Raw genomic sequence first — 12,449 nt, forward strand, 5'->3', positions numbered from 1 at the left:
AGGGTAGGGCTATGCCACCGGCATTGGCACACACATATTAGTTAGGTGAGGATTGCAGTGGAGTGGGGAGAGGAACATACACCCTGCTGTTAGCATGTTCAATGCCATCCACATTGCAGACCACATATGTACCACTGTGTGGTTGTGCCTATGCTGTCTTGGTCGGATTACATGTGCAACAGATGTGTTACCTGCACTGGGACATACCACCATGTGTACAGTCCTGTGCCTGTACTGCATCCTAACCAAAGGCTCTGTGTGTTGTACCCAGCCATGGCATGTGTACCACCCACTACACTCACTGGTGTCCACTATAGAAGGCCTGCTGACACCACTACACCCATCAGCCATGTGGCACATGGACAAACACAACACAATCTGCACAGCTACACCTTCCAAGATATTAGCATTTCACTTTACTGCTGACAACATGCTACACATCATTCCATTGCTACACTGTTGTACAATCACCCTGTGCATCAGAACTATGTTAGCCTGTCCCTTCATAAATGTTATGGATGTCAGGCAGTGGCAGAGGTATCATCATATGCACAAGGTGTGTTGTTGGTTTGACAGAGGCCTAGGCTGAGTCATACAATTGACAACATGTGTGTGTGTGAGGTGACTGAGTATTGTTATGGGCCACTGGTGATGTCATGTGTGCAGATATGTGGTTGCCTTAGGTTCATTGTTTATGTGTGTGTGTCTGCATGCACACAGTTCCTCCATGTGGCTGCCCTATACAGAGAATTGTGGGACAGCTGCAGACTGTACCTGGCAGGGTTTGCAGTTCACCGTCTCCAGCCATGGACATGGGACCTGTGCCTGGCAGGGGTGCTACAGGCAGTATCAGGTACAGAGCCAGACCGAGTACTGTCCCCCGAGTTTGACAGACATCCACTGGATCCAGGTCCCTCCTGGGACTGGCCAAGGCCATGTGTACATGGTCTGCTCTGACGGGATGTGGACAGCCCCCCCCCCACAGTGCTGGGGCTGGTACTGCCACTATGGGAGCATCTGTGACTGTTTGGACGTCCACAGCGACCTCCAGCTGCTGGTGTTGCTGGCATATGTTCACATGGCCATTGCAACCATTCCGCCCTGTCCTGATGCAGGAACATGACATTTTGGATGAGCTCCAATGTCTCACCCCACCGTCTATTCATGACCTCGGTGAAATTACGGATGGCACCTGCTAGGTCACCAATGCTGTCAGTTACAGAGGTGTGAAGAGCCCTCTGCACCCTTAGACCCTGCCTAGTGTACCGTTCCATTTGTACCTGTGCCTCCATGACAGTCTGGAACATGCGTGTGGTTGAAATAGGGGTTGCATGTCTGCCAGGTGCATGATGTCCAGCAGTGTCTCTACGAGCACCTCTGCACATCTGCCTATGTGATACCCCACCAGACATCTGGCTATGGCTGCTGTGTCCTGACACATGTGCCACAGATACCACACCGTGCTGGCCCATGCCAACCATAGGCTGTCCCTCAGCTAGGGCCAATGGTGATGAGATGTGTAGAGGCAGTGTGACTGTATGCGTGGATGGTGTGGATACATGTGGGTTGTCAAGTGGTGGCCGAGCTGCAACCCCTGATGACCCTTCCTGTACCTCAACACACCTATCTTCATGGTCACTGTCTGTACCAGTGACATCAGATTCCCTGCGGGGGGGGGGGCAGGCCCACCTCGCCACCTGTGAGGGGAAAACAGGGGACAGACTGTAAGACCTGTACAACACTGCTAAACAGTAAATAGACTCACACACATACACACACACACACACACACACACACACACACACACACACACACACACACACACACACACACGTGTGCAGACATGGCCACACACACAAACATGCACACATGCAGTCGACATACATGGCAACCCATACACTACACTAGACAGCACCTACAGACAGCTCCCACAACCCCATAACACACACAATAGCAGGCGATGGTGCAATACAGTATCACACACATACCTGTGAATACACACATGTCAGCATGTAGGACATGTGGGGCTGAGCAGCATGCAGTGTAACTGTAGTCAATAACCATTACCAACATTATACATGGCTGTGATGCATGGCTTCTGTTTGTAGGTGATGGCCCTCCCCTGGAACCCACTGCACTTATGTCCACAACATTGCTGTGCATCCGTTCAGCACCCTGGCATGTACTGTGCACCATACCTCATGGGTGTGCACACCATTGCTGGATGTGTCTCTGTGTGTGTCAGGTGTGTTTCTGTTGCTGCTCACAGCCTCTGTGTGTTCCTGGATCATGTGTGGACATGTGTTTAGTGACTGCTTGATGTGTATTCACATAAGTCATCATCAGTCGTTCATGTATGAGTGGTAGGTTACCATTAGAACAAGCACACAGACATTGTAATGTACATATGGTGAGTGTAGAGACCATTATTGACCATTATTGGGTCCTGGCTGATGTTGCCTGTGGTACACAGAGGTTCATAGGTGAGTACTGTTCTATTGGTCCTGGGGCCTACATATGCCTAGCCACAGGGGTTCCCTGCCATGCACCACCCACTAATGTTATTCCCCTGTGCCTCTGTCAGGCTGTGGCACACACATGCTACCCAGAGTGTATTCCCCATTCCCCATCCAATTGGCAAGTGTTTCTGTCATGAAGGCCAATGAGTAGCATTGCTTGACATGTATGGGTAGTCCGTTTCAGAGTGTGGTGATTCCCCAGGACAGGGCCCTATCCCTCCAGTATGGTCTGTGTAATGTGTTGATTAGGTTTAGGACCCTGGAGCGTGTGTTAGCAGAGGGAGTGTGATGTCGTTATATTTAGCATGTTCAACTGCTTTGTGTATGACATAGCTGTGTATGTTGGGCAGATGTCGGCTGTGCCTGGGCAATGTGCACTGGAGTGTAGCCACAGTAGTCTGAGATGGTCTGTGTATTGCATGTGTTTGAGGCTGGTAATCCCATTAGTGAGGTGTGTGCTGTGTCAGTGCACATGTACAGCATGCATTATGGGTAGGTGTGTTAGATGTGTACATGGCCTAAACATTAGTTATGACATGCACAGTGAATTGCCAAGCCTATCCTTAAACCATACTCACCAACATCTGGCTGCTGCCTTGCTGGTATCCCAGAAGTACCTACAATGACATGGGATAGAGTTGATGTCAGTGGCCACAGCTGTGGTATTGCTACAGGGTGACTGCAATATTACAGTACAACAATGGCTGAAGTCCACAGTACTACAGTTTATGCATTACTGCTTATCAGTGCTACACAGTAACATACCCCACATCTCACACATGCATGGTCTACCTGTACAGATGCATACAATACAGTAATCTACTGATATGCCCTGGAACCGTACCTGCATGTTCAATGTGTGGTGTGTGAGTAGCACCCACCTCCATGATCGTATAGGTCTGGAGCGCTTGCGGGCGGGCAAGTGCTACCAGACTGATGAGCAGCTCCTCCACTCTGGCGAGGGAGGATGGATGTTATGGCCCCCCTTGTACGAGGTGGTCACCCCACACAGCAGTGGCACGAAGTCGTACTTGCTGGAGCAGGTCACTACAGTGGTGGCGGACCTGCTTATAGGTTCGGCTTTACAAACCCATCTCATTCACCCTGTGGACCACATCAGTCCACATGGCTGTTCTCTCCTGCTGGTCCATGCTTATCCATGAGAAGAGCAGGTTATAGTTGTGGATCATGTTGGTGATGATGATCTCCTCCTCAGCTGTACTGTATGCAGGGTTTCTCAGATGTGCCATACTCCTTGAAAGACATAATGATGGAAATATGTCTGAGCAACTCATATGTCAAGTTTACCATAATACAATACACATATCAGTCTCCCACCACCATATCAGCTCCAACATAATGTTCACACTACACTACACTACTGGTATGTGTCCAGTATGTGTACCAGTGGGCCATATATTGTATTGTACAACATCTTCTGCTATGTGGTTATAGACATGCTCTCTGTGGGGACACTAGAGTTGCAGGACTGTTACAGGGTATTTCACCTGCATGCCATTGTCACTGCCACTATGTTTCCACATATGCATGTGGTAGGCCTGCTATGTGATTGCTATACATCTGCCATTCTGTAGTATTGGGGATATTTATGCATGCTGCTGGACATGTTCTGGGATTGTGTGGACTATAACAGCCCACATATGTTCCATGACAGTTACACACCAGTATGTGTAGGGGTTATTTGCCAGCAGGAACACCCCTCCAACCTAATGTGCACATGTTACCTGTTCACATTACATCCATGGCCCACCATGGAGCCTCATTTTCTACTGTTCCATCACTACCTTCATGTGGAACCATCTCAGGGGATGGTGTCCCCTCCATGGAGCACACACAGACGTGTGTCTGTCACCCAGGTAGGTCACGGGTATTGGGCATAGGGAGGTCCACAGTGACATGGGGTATGTGCTACATCACCTGGAGGCATGCAGTACACACACAAAGTTAGACATGCATGTCCCTCCTGCCCAGCACACAGCCCAGGCACCTTTATGTCCATGTAAATGCTGTTGTGATTGTCCATGGGTGGCCACCATGTTCCCTTTGTTCCCATGTGGGAGTTCAATGGCCTCCACATTCCAAATGTAACTACCCGTCCACAGTATTTAACCACCAAATGTGCCATATACCAGCCCTGTATGCTGTCTTGTTTGTCACCCAACCAGACCTACATACCAATATGTTCCTAATACCCTTCACCAACATATATACCCCACCATCCCCATACAATTGCAATGTGTTCCCAACATGGGTTGCACACCTCACTCCACACTCCATCTTGCAGCCATCTACTGTTGTGTAGGTATGTTGTGTATTGATGTGTGCTGTTCTCTCACATGTCATGGCAGGGAAAATGTATTGCCATGTATATATATTTTTATATCTACACATATATATTTTATATATATATATATATATATATATATATATATATATATATATATATATATATATATCTATATATATATATATATATATATATATATATATATGTGTGTGTGTGTGTTGACACACACACACACACACATATATCTGTCTGTATACATATATATATATATATATATATATATATATGTGTGTATATATACATATGTGCATATATGTGTAGATATAATTTTGTGTTGTTTTTATACCTATATAAATGTATAACTGTCTGAGGTTCTGTACACATACACAGCTGTGAATATGTATCACACATATATGTATCTGTATGTGGGGTGCGTAGGAACATCTGGACTTCACTCATGTACCCTCTTTACTTCACAGCTCAACTGTTCTGCCTTGCTGCAACAAAGACAGGTGTCACATGTGAACACAGACTAACATTATGGGGCTATATATGGTGACAAACTTTAGAGAAGCATATTATACTGCTATGGCAGTGTGGGCATGCTATGCTACACTCTAACATGACTGTCCTGCAGGTGGTGTGGTCTCTCACCCATGTGTCTATCATGGCAGTATTAATACCCCCACCCGCCATTGGCCACAGTAATGTACAGAACACAGATATCACGGGTAACATCCTTGCCATTCACTGCTGGTCTGCACATTTGACAGGTATGTCCCACTGCCCACAGGGACTAATACTACTGTCCAGTGCAGTTGTTGAGCACAACATCATTACAGGAACATGTACTGATGGCACATATACATCCTTTCACAGTATACATCCTAGTATTGTATGTCATATACTACATGCCAGTAAATGCATATCTGTTTCACATACCTGTTATGTTGTTTCCACTGTAACACAACCCTGAGCTTTGTGAACCTTCTTGACATTTTTTTTTCTTCTCTCTCTCTCTCTCTGTTTTTCCAGTAAAGTGATTGAGCTGGTTTGAATAGATTGCAGCATGCTTTTGTTGGTATTGCACATGATCAGGTGGTGGCCTCTACACCAGTCAGCATCCACCAGTTGCTAATTGCATGCAGCCTGCTGTGTAGTACTTCAGATAACCACTGTCATGGCAACCCTGTACTATAAATTGCTGCCTTCTGTGAGCTTTGTCCCTTCACCTTTACAGTATGGAAGACATCCATCCTGTGTGTGGACATCAGTGTTACAGACAGCAGGTAGCAATACCTCTTACAGCAGAACCTGCAGACACAGGCCATATCCACATTTGGGTAAGGTTCCAGACCTACAGACAGCGTGAGTAGTGTTGTTGTGTGCAATGTATCTTGCTGTTCTTACAGGGTTTCTGTGTACATGGTACTATTTCATGGGATGTTGTTGCATAGCTCTCAACTGTGGGCCTATCCATCTGATACCAGGGTGATTGGCTGTTAGGTTTTGTCTGTGCACCATACAGGTATTGTCCCACATATATCTGTGGCATTCTGTCTGTTGAGTGCTATCAGTACACGGCTACATCCATTCATATTTCAGTGTCGTATCCCTGCATAAGGATATGCTGCAACAAATCCTGTAACACCAGCAATTTCCAGGGTAACAGCAATAATGCAAATATGGCCCTGTGTTCCTGCCTCTGTTCTCCACATTTATGCCAGTCTTTATCCCACTGTGATACAGGAAGGGTTGTTAGGTAATGGCCTATCATTATTTACCACTAGCATTACTGCTATCATCCCAGTCATGTCATGGACTCCCTCACCAACCATTGGGCCATGTTCATATATATGGGGGCAATAGCTGGTAAACACATTTGTGCTCTTGTACATTCCTGAGGTAAGTGTGTGGTACACAGTGTTTCCTGTCCTTGTACAGCCTTTTATGGAGGGGGGGTTCTATGCCATTAACCTAGTCTTTGGCACCTTTCCAGTGATATAACTGTTAAGACGAGGGTCATTGACTGCGATAGTGAGGAGATAGGCTAAGCAATATGTACAAGATACTGTGACATTCACACAAGTGTGGCACATCCCCCTAGGGCTTGACTACAGGGTGTAATTGGAGTCTGCTGAACTACATCTGTAAGTGTTGATTGTTACGTATCCTGAAGGCAAATCCTGTTCCTACTGTTGTACTAATTGAAGGCCTTGGCCTAGACAGCATAGTATGGTATATATACACATTGCTTGCTTCTATTGTTTTGTGTGGGCATTGCATTCATGACTGATAACATATTTCAAACCTTATGTGGTGTCAGTACTGGCATACATTATTGTATAGTACAGGAATAAAGGTTATCTATGTATGCATACCTGTGTGTCGTGTCATGTCCTTTGATTTGTGGGTGGGTATATGTTTAACATCAGTATTCCCATTTCTGGGAATAGTTGCCACACTACACATTTCACAGGTGCCAGTTGTGGGGCTTGTGGCTGAGGGATATACTTTGCACCCAGTACTTCCACACTACTTCTACATATGTATGGCTACTGATACCTTTAGTGTGTGTATATGTGTATGTACCTATATACATCTCATATGGCTATCTATATATATATATATATATATATATATATATATATATATATATATATATGTATCTATAGATATATACATATATATATATATATATATATATATACATACATACATATGAACATATGTATATATCTATTATACATGTGCTGTTTTATGATTGTGAGTCATACATTAATATATATATATATAAATATATATATATATATATATATATATATATATATATATATATATATATGTATATATATATATATCTACATATAGCTGTCTATCTGTCTACATTTACAGATATATCTGTCCATATGTCGTTGCATGTTCGGCTCATATTTTGGCCTGTTCCACATTCACTTGGAAATTGTCATGGATGATCGCACCATTGAAGTAAGTAACTAGTGGCAACACTTTTGTGTTTCAGACTTCATCTCCTTCTACATATGTGTTCTAATATATATAACTGCGTATCTAGCAACATTTTGAGTGTAACAGAGCATTAGTTGACATATATCCCTATTTGTACCCACAGAGTGGCATACTTTGTCCAGACTTCTTGCATTAACAGGTTATGTGGTATCATAATAATACATTACCTGCACTGTTGACTGATTGTGCTGCAGGGTATGTTAGTGCAAACTTCAGGTTATGTATATCTGCCATGGTTTATTGGTAAATCACTTTGTGTATTGAATGCAGTGGCCAGGGAGAGGCAGTTTATTTTGTTGCTGAGCAGAGCAAGGGACGTTGGCTACAGAGTGATTGAGACACTCTTAAGCAGTTGTAAGCAAGGTTGCGCGGGTTTGCACGGAACTAAGCAATGCCTACACAGGTTAAGTAATTCAGCAGGTAACTGAGTCTAAGAAACTGTTACAAGACTTTAGCAGTGCTTACCCCTGCACAAACACACTTAAACATGCTTACTACTGCTTATTTGTGCTTAAACCTGCCTACTGCTGCCTAAATACATTATGACACTGACACTTCACATGTGCATTTCATGCAGTACACCAGTTCACATGTAAATGTTATTATGCAGGTTTTACAGCAAAAAGATGTACAAATATGTTCATATACAGCTTTCACATGGAAAATGATATGTGCATCAGTGGGACTTGCACTGGGAATACCTGTTCGTTAGGCGGGTGCTCTAACCACTACACTATTGCTGTGCTGCTTCATTTACATATATATACCCATATACCCATGGATCCTAGTTCCCCAAACACCCACCCCAACACGTCACTGACACATCAGTCATCCATTCTCTAGTTGGAAACATGGTGTATCCACACCACTACACATTGGCCATTCCCTACTCCTCTGGACCCATCCCATGAGTTGACTCAATCCAAGTATCCTCAGAAATCCCAACCTTTTAGTCCACAAACATTGGTGACATGAGTGAACAATAGGATACTATTCTCAATGTTTGGGTTGTTCTACCTGGGACAAACATGTCTTTATTTCAGGATTAGACTCTATACTTCATTACTTCATTACTCCAGTTAACAAGACACTAAAATAAATGTATAACTAAGACTATATGATAACGCACACGTTACACATGTAAACCAACGATGTACGAGTTCTGCAACATTATATTACAAATAGGACTGGTTTAGTGATTGGCGTTGATGTAGCTGGCAAATCACAGGAATGATTCAAATATTTCATAATGGGAAAGTCCTCACATTTTATTCTTTTGAGAACAGCACTAACTTTGAAACTAAATACACAAAACTGAATTATTACAGATTCTTCCCTTCCCTCTATCTTCTCGTAACTCTAATACTATAGTACTGCAATATACAATGGAAACAAAACAACAGTTTATTTTGACTTGGACGTTTATAGCCCAGCAGAGTCATGGAAATGTCGCACAGATATATACATATATATATATATATATATATATATATATATATATATATATATATATATATATATATATATAGATGACAACCATTTCATGACAGACTAAGTAAGGCCTGCACTGTTACAAAGGCCATGCATTTGGCATGAAATTGAGTCAGGATATATATAAGCCACAGTGCAGAGAAGGGGGGTCACCATCTTTTCTCTACTGGACTATGAATAAATGTTTATTTAACATCTGTTAACCGAGTATGCAGACTGTTCCAAAGAGTCAGGACTCCATTCGGTCATTACCTGAGCCTTAGAGGCCAAACAACACAACTAAACATACACGAGAATTATACCTCTCAACCTCTTAATGTAAGAAGTATAGCCAAAGCCAAATATAATTGGGGGTAGGGGGTCAAAGATTGGGACATACTGGGATCAATTAAATAGCTCTGCTTGACAGAGGCCCAGTAAGTTGATCAATGGGGCGGCGTGAGCCGACACACCTTGCCTTGGCTTATAAATGCCCTTTGGCAGATAGCCTAGTACCTACCTATAAAACTATTACATTTATGGTTATGCACAACCTATTATTCTATCTACTGTTGAGGTTTGTAGGGGCACTTTCATGTTATTTATTTCTGCAAAGGAATGAATGTGGTACAGGGAATGTACTTCTACATATACATGTATGTATGTGTGTATGCACATATATTTATAACAAACTTGCTGACCTCCACGAGGGGGTCCAATTAGAACTGGCCCATCCAACCCTGACACGCCTGGATCCATATTTAATACCCATGGTTCCTCCACCCCACCCGAGTTCCACATACACGCAAAACATCTATTCTCCAGTTGCTATCCCAGCCATAGCACACCTCCACACATTGCCCTCTCCCCAGGGTAGGGACCCTACACATATGTTGTCTCAACCCATGTATCATCAGGCTCTCCAAACCTTTTAGTCCTTGAACATACCTGCCCTTTCTTGTGTACTCATCGGAAGTCCAAACACCCACACTTTTTGGGTAGTCCCACCAGGGACTACCCTGTAATTGTTTGTAAGGTAGACTTAGCAGGTGGACAATGTTACTCCCACTGGTAGTATCCTACCTGTGGTTTGGGAAGCAATGATTTGCTCACCCCTGCCCAGCTTGATATGACATAAGATGACAGCACAAAATAATACAGGTGTTGCTGTTGTTTTCCTTCTCATTCTTTTTGTATGCTTTATTGTCACGATGTTCATTCTTCATATATATATATATATATATATATATATATATATATATATATATATATATATATAAATATATATAATATCTGTACATACATCTACATATTTATATACATTTCCTATACTGTTGGATGCCTGTGCTGGATGATGTGTTTGTGATCACAGCAGCTGAATGTTTATCCTCCATGGCTTAGTGGAACTCACGTCAAATATAGTGTGCAGGGTCGGGGGTTTGCAACCTGGCAGGGCAGATTATTTTGTTAATGGCCACAACAGCTGTTAGCTACAGGGTGACTAAGGCACTGTAGAACATTTGTAGGTGAGTATGCGCTTGTTTGCGCGATGCACAGCTTTACTAACCTCTGGTTGCAGCGTCTTGCACTCAGTTAGCCTTTACATTGCTTCATCAGTGTGGTACTCTAATACCAGCGGCCAAAGAGGCTTACACCCACTTGCTCCTGCATACACATGTGCAACGTCATGCATTTTGTTCACATCTGTCAACTGGGACAGTCAGACTGTATGCTTGTCCATTGTCAGCGGCGGCCCGGGGTGTAGAGCTCTACATTGACCCCAGCTACATATCCCAATTAATACTGGGGTGTTCACATTCATAAAAGGTAGCAGACATAACATAGCTACATCCCCCATTAGTCATGCTTAGTTTACGTTGAAATGTCGGTATTATCCATGCTTAGGTCAGGTTTACATGTCAGGTATGACTGTTGACAAAGGTCAGTTTAAGGTGAGGTAGGATTCCTGTTTCACAGGTCTGGGTAGGCTACATGCTGTATTTGGAGTAGGTGTAGTTATTTCATACCTGTGTGGTACAGTAGAGGTGAATAGCTAGGGAGTAGGCAGGCAGGTAGTGGGGGTGACATTGTAACTGTATAGTAGCCCATATGTATAATTGGATGGGGAGCAATAGGGAAGGTATGTTGGATGTTGGGATTTGTATGCGAGGCAGGACAAGAGGCATCAGTATCACTACTTGATGTAGTAGTATAGAGTGTGAGGTGGGGGGTTGCAAGGTGGTGAGCCTGTGCTGCTCCAGGTGTGCTTGTGGTGTTCCTTCATGTGTTAGTTACATGTGTCCTGTGGGACAGCTGTGATACTACATGTTGGTTGGGGTTCCAGATACCGGCAATATAGTGGGGGAAGAGGGTGTCACCTACATGTACCCGTAGACATTAATGGAAATGGAACAGGTCTGATAGGTACGTGGTGTGCATGCAGCATAAAGGGGGGGTGTTAGTAGGGGGATTATCCAGGGATGTGCAGGATGGCTGCAGGGAAGGTCCACAGCTGGCCATGTTGTCTATGACAACAGCTGTGCATATGCACTGCATTTGGTGCTTGCGTCAGACACTCACACCCCTGGGTGGGGTGAGGACTACAATAATACCTTGTGATGCCTATTATATTGGCTTACATGCCTACAGTAGGGTGTTGCGACCATGTGTTCGTAGGTGTTGTGTAGTGGGTTATGCAACAACACATATGGTTATACCTTACTTAGCCATGTTGTACAGAATCCATGGCCTGTCCAGAGTTTGCTTCATACTATTGGTATGTTTCTCTTACAATCTGCACCTGTTTGGCAAATACCTGGGAAGTGACACCATTAAATACAGACAAGTAATTGGGTTTAGGACCCCACATCCTTCAGCCGAGTCATGCTAATGCATAACCTATTATTCTATCAGCTTTCTAAGGTTGTAAGTGGAATATGTGCTTTCTGTCCCTATTTGTTCCCCCAACGGTTTAGGTTCTCTCCAGTGATTTTGCTCTTAGGATTTGAGAGGTATGGGCGTAAGCTCTGCCCAATTCGCAATATTACAACTGTGCCAGCCAACACCTGCACACCTAGGCCTATAATTGCATACCCATAGTTCACCCACCTGCCCGTCCTCTACAG

Source organism: Protopterus annectens, chromosome 5.part0 (assembly GCF_019279795.1).
Source record: "Protopterus annectens isolate FY-2018-M chromosome 5.part0, PAN1.0, whole genome shotgun sequence".
NCBI classification, from domain to species: domain Eukaryota; kingdom Metazoa; phylum Chordata; order Ceratodontiformes; family Protopteridae; genus Protopterus; species Protopterus annectens.